Raw genomic sequence first — 7,569 nt, 5'->3', positions numbered from 1 at the left:
GATTATGCCGCCAGTGGTTGAAGTGTTTCTTAGAGTGATTTGTACTTGCCTTTAACAAATCACCCATAATTTCTTTAAATGTTTCTTTAAAGTGGAGCAGTAACTGGAAGGCACTTGTGAAGCAATCTGAATGCAAAGTTCTATATGTATTTCTTCCAGTCACAGAATTCTCATCTATACCGAATTTAACAAGTTTTTAGCAATTTGGTTTTAACAAGCCTTTCCAAAGCATTCAACTTAGTTTTCATAGAAACATCTTTCTTTATGCTCACATATTATAAATTTTCCAAAATTTAATTAAATTACGATAGCAAATTTCACTGACATAAGAAAGTGGAATAAACCCAACTGACATTTGGTAGTCAGGTAGCTCCACTGGCGAGAACAGAACTACCCAAAAGCTTTCAAAAGTAGCCTCCTAACCATGTTTAGCATGCTGTGGGCATTGGTAACTACACTTTAAAGTTTTTGTTTTTGTTTTTGTTTTAATTTCTACAACCAATGTGGGGCTTGAACTCATGACCCTGAGATCAGGCGTTGCATACTCCACTGATTGAGCCAGCCCGGCGCCCCTTTTTTAGAATTGGGAGAATTGGTTAAATAGGAACGAAAAAAGTTACTATTTATTTTTGCAAAAAGTATATATGTTCTGGTGATGGTTGTACCACTCTATATTTACTAAAAATCATTGGATCATACACATGAAATGGGTGAATTTTATTGTATGTAAAACTTACCAGAACAAAGCTGTTCTTAAAACATCTATGTATTCACGTATTTCTAGATTTTCACGGAATTTCTAATTTTCACTGAATGGCTAAAGCACTGACAAAAAACCCCAGAATTTTCACTATTCACTTCTTTTTTAAAGATTTTATTTATCTGTCAGGGAGAGAGAAAGATCACAAGCAGGGGGAGTGACAGACAGAGGGAGAAGCAGGCTCCCCACTGAGCAAGGAGCTTGATGCGGGACTCCACCCCAGGACCCTGAGATCATGACCTGAGCCGAAGGCAGACACTTAATCAACTGAGCCACCCAGGCGTCCCCACTTTTTTTTTTTTTTTGGAACACTTCACCAATCTGCGAGTCATCCTTGTGTAGGGGCCATGTTATCTCCTCCGTTTTGTTCCAATTTTAGTATATGTACTGCTTTTACTTTTTTTTTTTAAGATTTATTTATTTATTTATTTGAGAGAGAGGGAGAGAACACACGTGCATGCAAGCAGGGGAAGGGGCAGAGGGAGGAGAAGGAGAGAAGCAGACTCTGGACTGAGCGTACCGATCGTGGAGCCTGACTTGGAGCTCCATGTCACGACTGAGATCATGACCTGAGCTGAAACCAAGAGTCAGCGGTCGCTTAACCAACTGAGCTATCCAGGTGCCCCACCACTTTTTACTTTTTATACTTTAGTATGGTTTGAATTTTTACAACAAAAGATACATAATGTTTATTTTATTTTTCCCCAGGCTTTTTTTCCCCCAGTTTTATTGATGTAATTGACATACAACATTGTATTACCTTAAGGTGTACAACATAATGATTTGATATATGTATAGATACACAACTTTTTATAATCAGAAAAATTTAAGATATACATATATCAAATGTATAATGAACAAATGTATAATATATATATATACATTAAAAATTATTGTACTTTTTGTTTAAGGTAATGAAATAAAGCTTCCTTATAGACTCTGCTTCTTCCAATACCTAAGAAAGTTAAAATTTCATCCACAACGAACAAAGGGTCACAACTCAGTATCTTAAATGTCAACAAGTGGCAGTCAAGGAAAGAAATAGAAGATTCTGGTCTGGGGTAAGTCAAGGCTTCCAATCCTGCCTCCATTCTATCAAAATTCATGTTGTTGGGTTCACAAAATCCTGGGAATTAACACATACATATGCACATATACCCAAGAGAAAGGAGAATTAAGTAGTTTCTTTATCTTCAACCTCTTCTCTCTGGAAAAGTAAAAATGACAATTGGGGAGAAGGTGAAGTGAGAAGTGGAGAATAGGTTAGGTGTTTTAGGTGGCTGTGAAGACTCCAGGAAAGCATACTAAATTGGGGGAGGTTTCAAGGATTGAGGCTCTTTTGTATCGGAATGGAAGACAACAACCCCTAGAAGAGTGAATCCTGAAATAGACTCCTAAAACTTCAGAAGACGTGGGGGAATGTATGTATTCTAACAAAGGCTGCATACCACTTCCCTTGAGTTCTGCCCTCCTCTCTTAAAGACAAGCTTATAGGGCGCCTGGGTGGCTCAGATGGTTAAGCGTCTGCCTTCGGCTCAGGTCATGATCTCAGGGTCCTGGGATCGAGTCCCGCATCGGGTTCCCTGCTCAGTGCAGAGCCTGCTTCTCCCTCTCCCTCTACCACTCTCTCTGCTTGTGCTCTTCTGTCTATCTCTCTGCCAAATAAATAAATAAAATCTTTAAAAAAAAAAAAAAAGACAAGCTTATAAATCATAGAAAAAGTGCATACAGCATTAAATAGCAACCTTCAAGCTGCAGTTCATTAGGAAAACCAAGTCCATTTCAGATAAAGAGGGAAGGAATTCAGGAGGCAAGTAGAGAAACAGAAAACATTCCCCCCAAGTGCTTTGAGCACTAGAATAACCTAAAAAGAAAATGAGCTCAGCAGACTAAGAACTCAAAAATGAGATAAACAACTGAAAGAGATGAATAGGGAAATTACACATCTTATAAAACAAAGACCAAAGTAATATCATTTTAGAGCTAATAAATACATCAAAACCACAAGGAGTAGAGTAGACATGGCTGGAAATGGAATTATTGATGTGGAAAGAAGGCTTGAAATAATCACAATAAAGGCAAATGAAAACCACAAAGAGATTAAAACAATCACTCCCAACCCAAGCATTTTTTAATCAAATAGTTCGAAGTATCCATGTAGAAAATACCAACAGAGTTCTTACTTCCTCTGGATTTGGTTTTAAGAGGAACCATTTAGGGGCGCCTGGGTGGCTCAGTCATTAAGCATCTGCCTTCGGCTCAGGTCATGATCTCAGGGTCCTGGGATCGAGTCCTGCATCGAGCTCCGCATCGAGCCCCGCATCAAGCCCCGCATCAAGCCCCACATCGAGCCCCACATTGGGCTCCCTGCTCGGCGGGAAGCCTGCTTCTCCCTCTCCCACTCCCCCTGCTTGTGTTCCCTCTCTCGCTGTGTCTCTCTCTGTCAAATAAATAAATCTTTAAAAAAAAAAAAAAAGAGGAACCATTTAGTGAGAGACAACTAAGATTCTTTCAATTTAAGTCAATGCCAGGTTGTTATTTTAATAAACAGCCTCTGAAGCTTATTAATACTGTAACAGTAAGTGAGAACTTGCAGAGCCTGAATTTCAGTATGACTTCAAAGAGTACTGAAAGTTAGTAAGATACATATCTATTCCCAGAATAGACAAGGAACAGTGAGAACATGGAGTAGTACCTGAATGCTCATAGGTTTCAGTTGTGTTTTGTTATTATTATGGGCTATTTTTCTTTTTTTTTTTGCACACAGGAAATGAAACTGCTTTATATAAATGAAATTTTTAAATTAAATTGCTTGCAATTAAAAACATATCATGCTTATTAATAATCCAGAGTTAGATGTCTACTGGCTTTTAAATGAAATTAACAGAGATTTCACCAAGTGGCCACTTACAGTGAATACTTTCAGACTGAGAAACAATATTTCCATTATCTGAGCCATAAAAAAAATCATGATACCATTACCTAGTGGCAGCAATGGATAAAAGTAATACCAAAATTTCTTGGTTTGGGGGCACTTGGCTGGCTCAGTCACTAGAGCAGGCAACTCTTGATCTTGGGGTTGTGAGTTTGAGCCCCATAATGGGTGCAGAGATTACTTAAATGTAAAATCTTTAAAAAAAGAAAAAAAAAAAGAAAAAGATTTCTTGGTCTGTTAACTATTGGGAGCTACAAAAATGATTAATAAAAATGAAAAAGTTATATTAGACATGCCATCTACATTAAAAAACTTTTGAGAAAAATGCTTTCTTCTTGCCCAATGGAAAAGAGTATCATCCCTTTTTTTGTAACATTGAGACAACTTTTAAAGCTTTTGATATTTTTTGTTATATATAGACACACTCACACACACACTGTTTAAATTCTAAGAAGGACATGAAAAAGAAAATAAGGTCTCTCTTCCTCCCCATTTCTTATTAGGTCTCACTCCCTAGAGGCAATTCTGTTAGCATTTCTGTGGTTTTGTTTTCTTGATATCTATCATGATTTCTTCAATCGATATTATTTGTTGGTTTGTTGATTTTAAACTGTATCTCTCCGCAGTAAAAGATAAATTAACAAATTTCCCCTTCTTTCTACTTCTCCTCTGCACCTCTAAATTTTTGTTAATTATTGTAAATGGTTATAACATTTATAGCATGCGCACAAGCAGGGGGAGCATGCGCACAAGCAGGGGGAGTGGGAGAGGGAGAAGCAGGCTCCCCGCTGAGCAGGGAGCCAGATGTGGGGCTTCATCCCAGGACCCTGAGATCATGACCTGAGCCAAAGGCAGATGCTTAACTGACTGAGCCACCCAGGTGCCCTAACATTTATATTATTTTTGTGACTAAATTAAATACTAAATTAATTTGTATATAGATTAACTAAAAATTAAAAACTAAAACCCAACACTTACCATATTATAATTTTATAAATATTAACTATAGAATCAAGTAGTATGATTAGACCTTAGTGATGAAAATATATTCCTAGGTCATTAAAATTTTGCAACTCAAAAGGGAGGCTTCCATGTATCAGGATCTTATGGATCTTTTATTTTTCCCAAGCTCTTTTTTTCCCCCAAGCTTTTTTAACTTTGGTCTTATACTTCTATTACTTAAATTCCCCGTGGTCTTCTTTGTTAGATTCCATTTACATTTTGCTGGAGTATCTCTATTGATGTGAAATGTTGGCAGGTTCGGGAGCAAATGGTCAAGAAAAAATTCTTGAGACATCTTCAGTGCAAAAAAGGTGGTTTAATGAAGCATGGGGACAGGACCTGTGGGCAAAAGAGAGCTGCACTGGGATTGTGAGGAGTGACTGATTATGTACTTATAAGTTGGGAGCACATTAGGGATAGTGTAAATCTCTAAGGAATTTGGAAACAAGGTTTCTAGGACCTTGAGCGGCTAGCTGTTGTTAGGAAAAGGTCATTTATGACTGTCTAGTAAAACTTTAGTCATGAGACCCTTCAGGGTATATCAGGGGGGCCATATGCATGGAGGATGATTGCTAACATATATCTTGGGGGGTAGAGATAAAGGAAGTTTCCAAGGGCATTTTCACAGGATCCTGGAGGTCAGGCTAATGTCCAAGCTAAGGTTGCCTTTTGCCTCTAGCGAAGTATTAACATTGAGACAGTTGAGCCCCTTGAGGAAGGTCACTCTGCCTGTCTCAAGGACTTGTCAAAGGGCTACAAGATGTAAGGAAATCTAATTTTTTTCTACATTTCTTTTGCCTTTGTTCTCCACATCATCTATGAGTAAATTTTTTTTTCACAGCATTTGATATTAAGCATTTTGAGTTCCTACGTATTTCTTATTTTGTCTCACATTCAATTGGCAGTTTGGCTAGGTATAGAATTCTGATAAAGTTTATCTCCTTGACCGGACTTCAGACTCCTTTGCCGTTCTTGGGATCTGTCCTCAGCCTGCACAGTCCAGTTTTATCAAGAATCCTGCTAAGTCAGTTTGGTAAGAATTCCATTGATATCTTTTGTTTTAATTCCATTGATACCTGATCACCTTTGATATTTGATCAAGTTCCTCATTCCACACCCTTGTTGTCTAAAGAATCCAGTTAGACAAGTTTATCAAGAATCCCCCTACCCTCGGGGCACCTGGCCGGCTCAGTCAGTAGAACTTGCAACTCTTGATTTCAGGGTAGTTTGAGCCCCATGTCGGGTAATAGAGATTACTTAAAAATAAAATCTTAAGGGCGCCTGGGTGGCTCAGTTGGTTAAGCAACAGCCTTCGGCTCAGGTCATGATCCTGGATTCCCGGGATCAAGTCCCACATCGGGCTTCCAGCTCAGCAGGGAGTCTGCTTCTCCCTCTGACCCTCCTCCCTCTCATGCTCTCTGTCTCTCATTCTCTCTCTCGCAAATAAATAAAATCTTAAAATAAATAAATAAATAAATAAAATAAAAAGACTAAAGAATCCCCTGAGTCCCCTTGCTCTGCTCGTTGCCTATAAATCGCCAGCTGTCTTTGCTGCATTTGGAGTTGAGCTTGTCTTACTGAAGCCTCTTTGCTCTATTGCAATAGTACTGAATAAAATCTATCTTTGCTGCCTTTAACTACTGTCTGGCTCTCTTTCTCGACAACTCTGGGTTCAAATAGTTTTTCCCTCACAACTTTGAAGACATTCATTACTAACGATGACAAGTCTCACTCCTTTACAGAGAACTTGTTTTGTTTGCTTGCTTTTTTTTTTTCCCCCTTTTTGGACGCCTGGTTGCCTACTCATATCCCTATAGAGAGAGCTAGCCTGAGTTTCCTCTGCCTGTTTTTTCAATAGACCTATCCCTTAACCTTGAACTCTACGTGAACAGGAGGTATGCATCATATCATCAGGCAGGCTTCTTCGTAGGTTGCCTGGGGAGTAGGCAGGTTGTCCAGTGACATGACTGACTCCATCATGAGGGTGGAGTACACTGCATGAATCATCCCTGAATAAAGCCGTCATTACCCCACCCACACTACCTTTTATGCAGAACTGATCTGCTTTTTGTCAGGCTAAATATTCTGTCCAGGAGCCTGCTCTAGGTAAATCCTCACTGTCTTCAGAAAGCATCTATGCTGTGATTAGCAGAAAACCTTTAAAAGGAAGCAGTTGGGTTCTTCCTCTGGTGGATTGTCTTCCTTTGCCAGATTGTCTGTTGGAAATTCACCCTCCTCTGTGCTATTCCACATCACAAGGACTGGAAATTTGGGATCTGCATTTTCCCAAATCCCTTCCCAGTGGAATTCAGGTTAGTGCCAGTCAATGAAAGGCATTCAGAAGAGATATGGGTAGAAAACAAGAAGCAGAAACCATGCATTATTCTTCCTCAGGCAGCAGCAAGAAAATAAGAGGTTTTGCAGTGGCTTCCAGGTAATTTCCCACAAATTGCCCACCTAAAACTTCTAGTGGCAAGTCTGAGAGCAAAGGATGACTTTCTCTGACTTTCAATCCTCCAGTTCTTCTAATGGTTTGGTAAAACAGCTATTTTCCTGAAATAAATTCCTTCCTGCTTAAAATATCTAGAGTAGTTTCAGTTTCCCTGACTGATCCCCAACTGACACAATGACCAAGACAAGGAAAACTGGGAAGATAAGCCTACTTTCAGACAAAATTGGCTGGAGAAAGTCCCATGCTGTGAAGGCAGGAGGTGGCCGCTCTGAGAAGAGACAAGAGCCGTGTCACTAGAGCTCACACAAAGAACAAAGGGCCAATAGCCCTTAAAGGAAAAGGTGACTGGGAGGGGTGGGGGCTTTTAGACTGTGAGGACACAATTTTCTTTGTTTACTACTGTATCCCTAGTGCATGGCA

The 7,569-nt window shown here is 39.3% G+C and overlaps 1 non-coding gene across 1 annotated transcript; it reads right to left on the bottom strand.

Moving 5' to 3' along the window:
* Positions 1-1,057: 1,057 nt before the first annotated feature.
* On the bottom strand, positions 1,058-1,157 carry LOC118542574 (U6 spliceosomal RNA). Its single transcript, XR_004920668.1, has one exon. It is a non-coding gene; the product is annotated as a U6 spliceosomal RNA (small nuclear RNA).
* Positions 1,158-7,569: the final 6,412 nt, after the last annotated feature.

The sequence above is a fragment of the Halichoerus grypus genome, chromosome 5 (assembly GCF_964656455.1).
Source record: "Halichoerus grypus chromosome 5, mHalGry1.hap1.1, whole genome shotgun sequence".
Taxonomy (NCBI): Eukaryota; Metazoa; Chordata; class Mammalia; order Carnivora; family Phocidae; genus Halichoerus; species Halichoerus grypus.
This window is presented reverse-complemented; position numbering and strand designations above follow the sequence as displayed.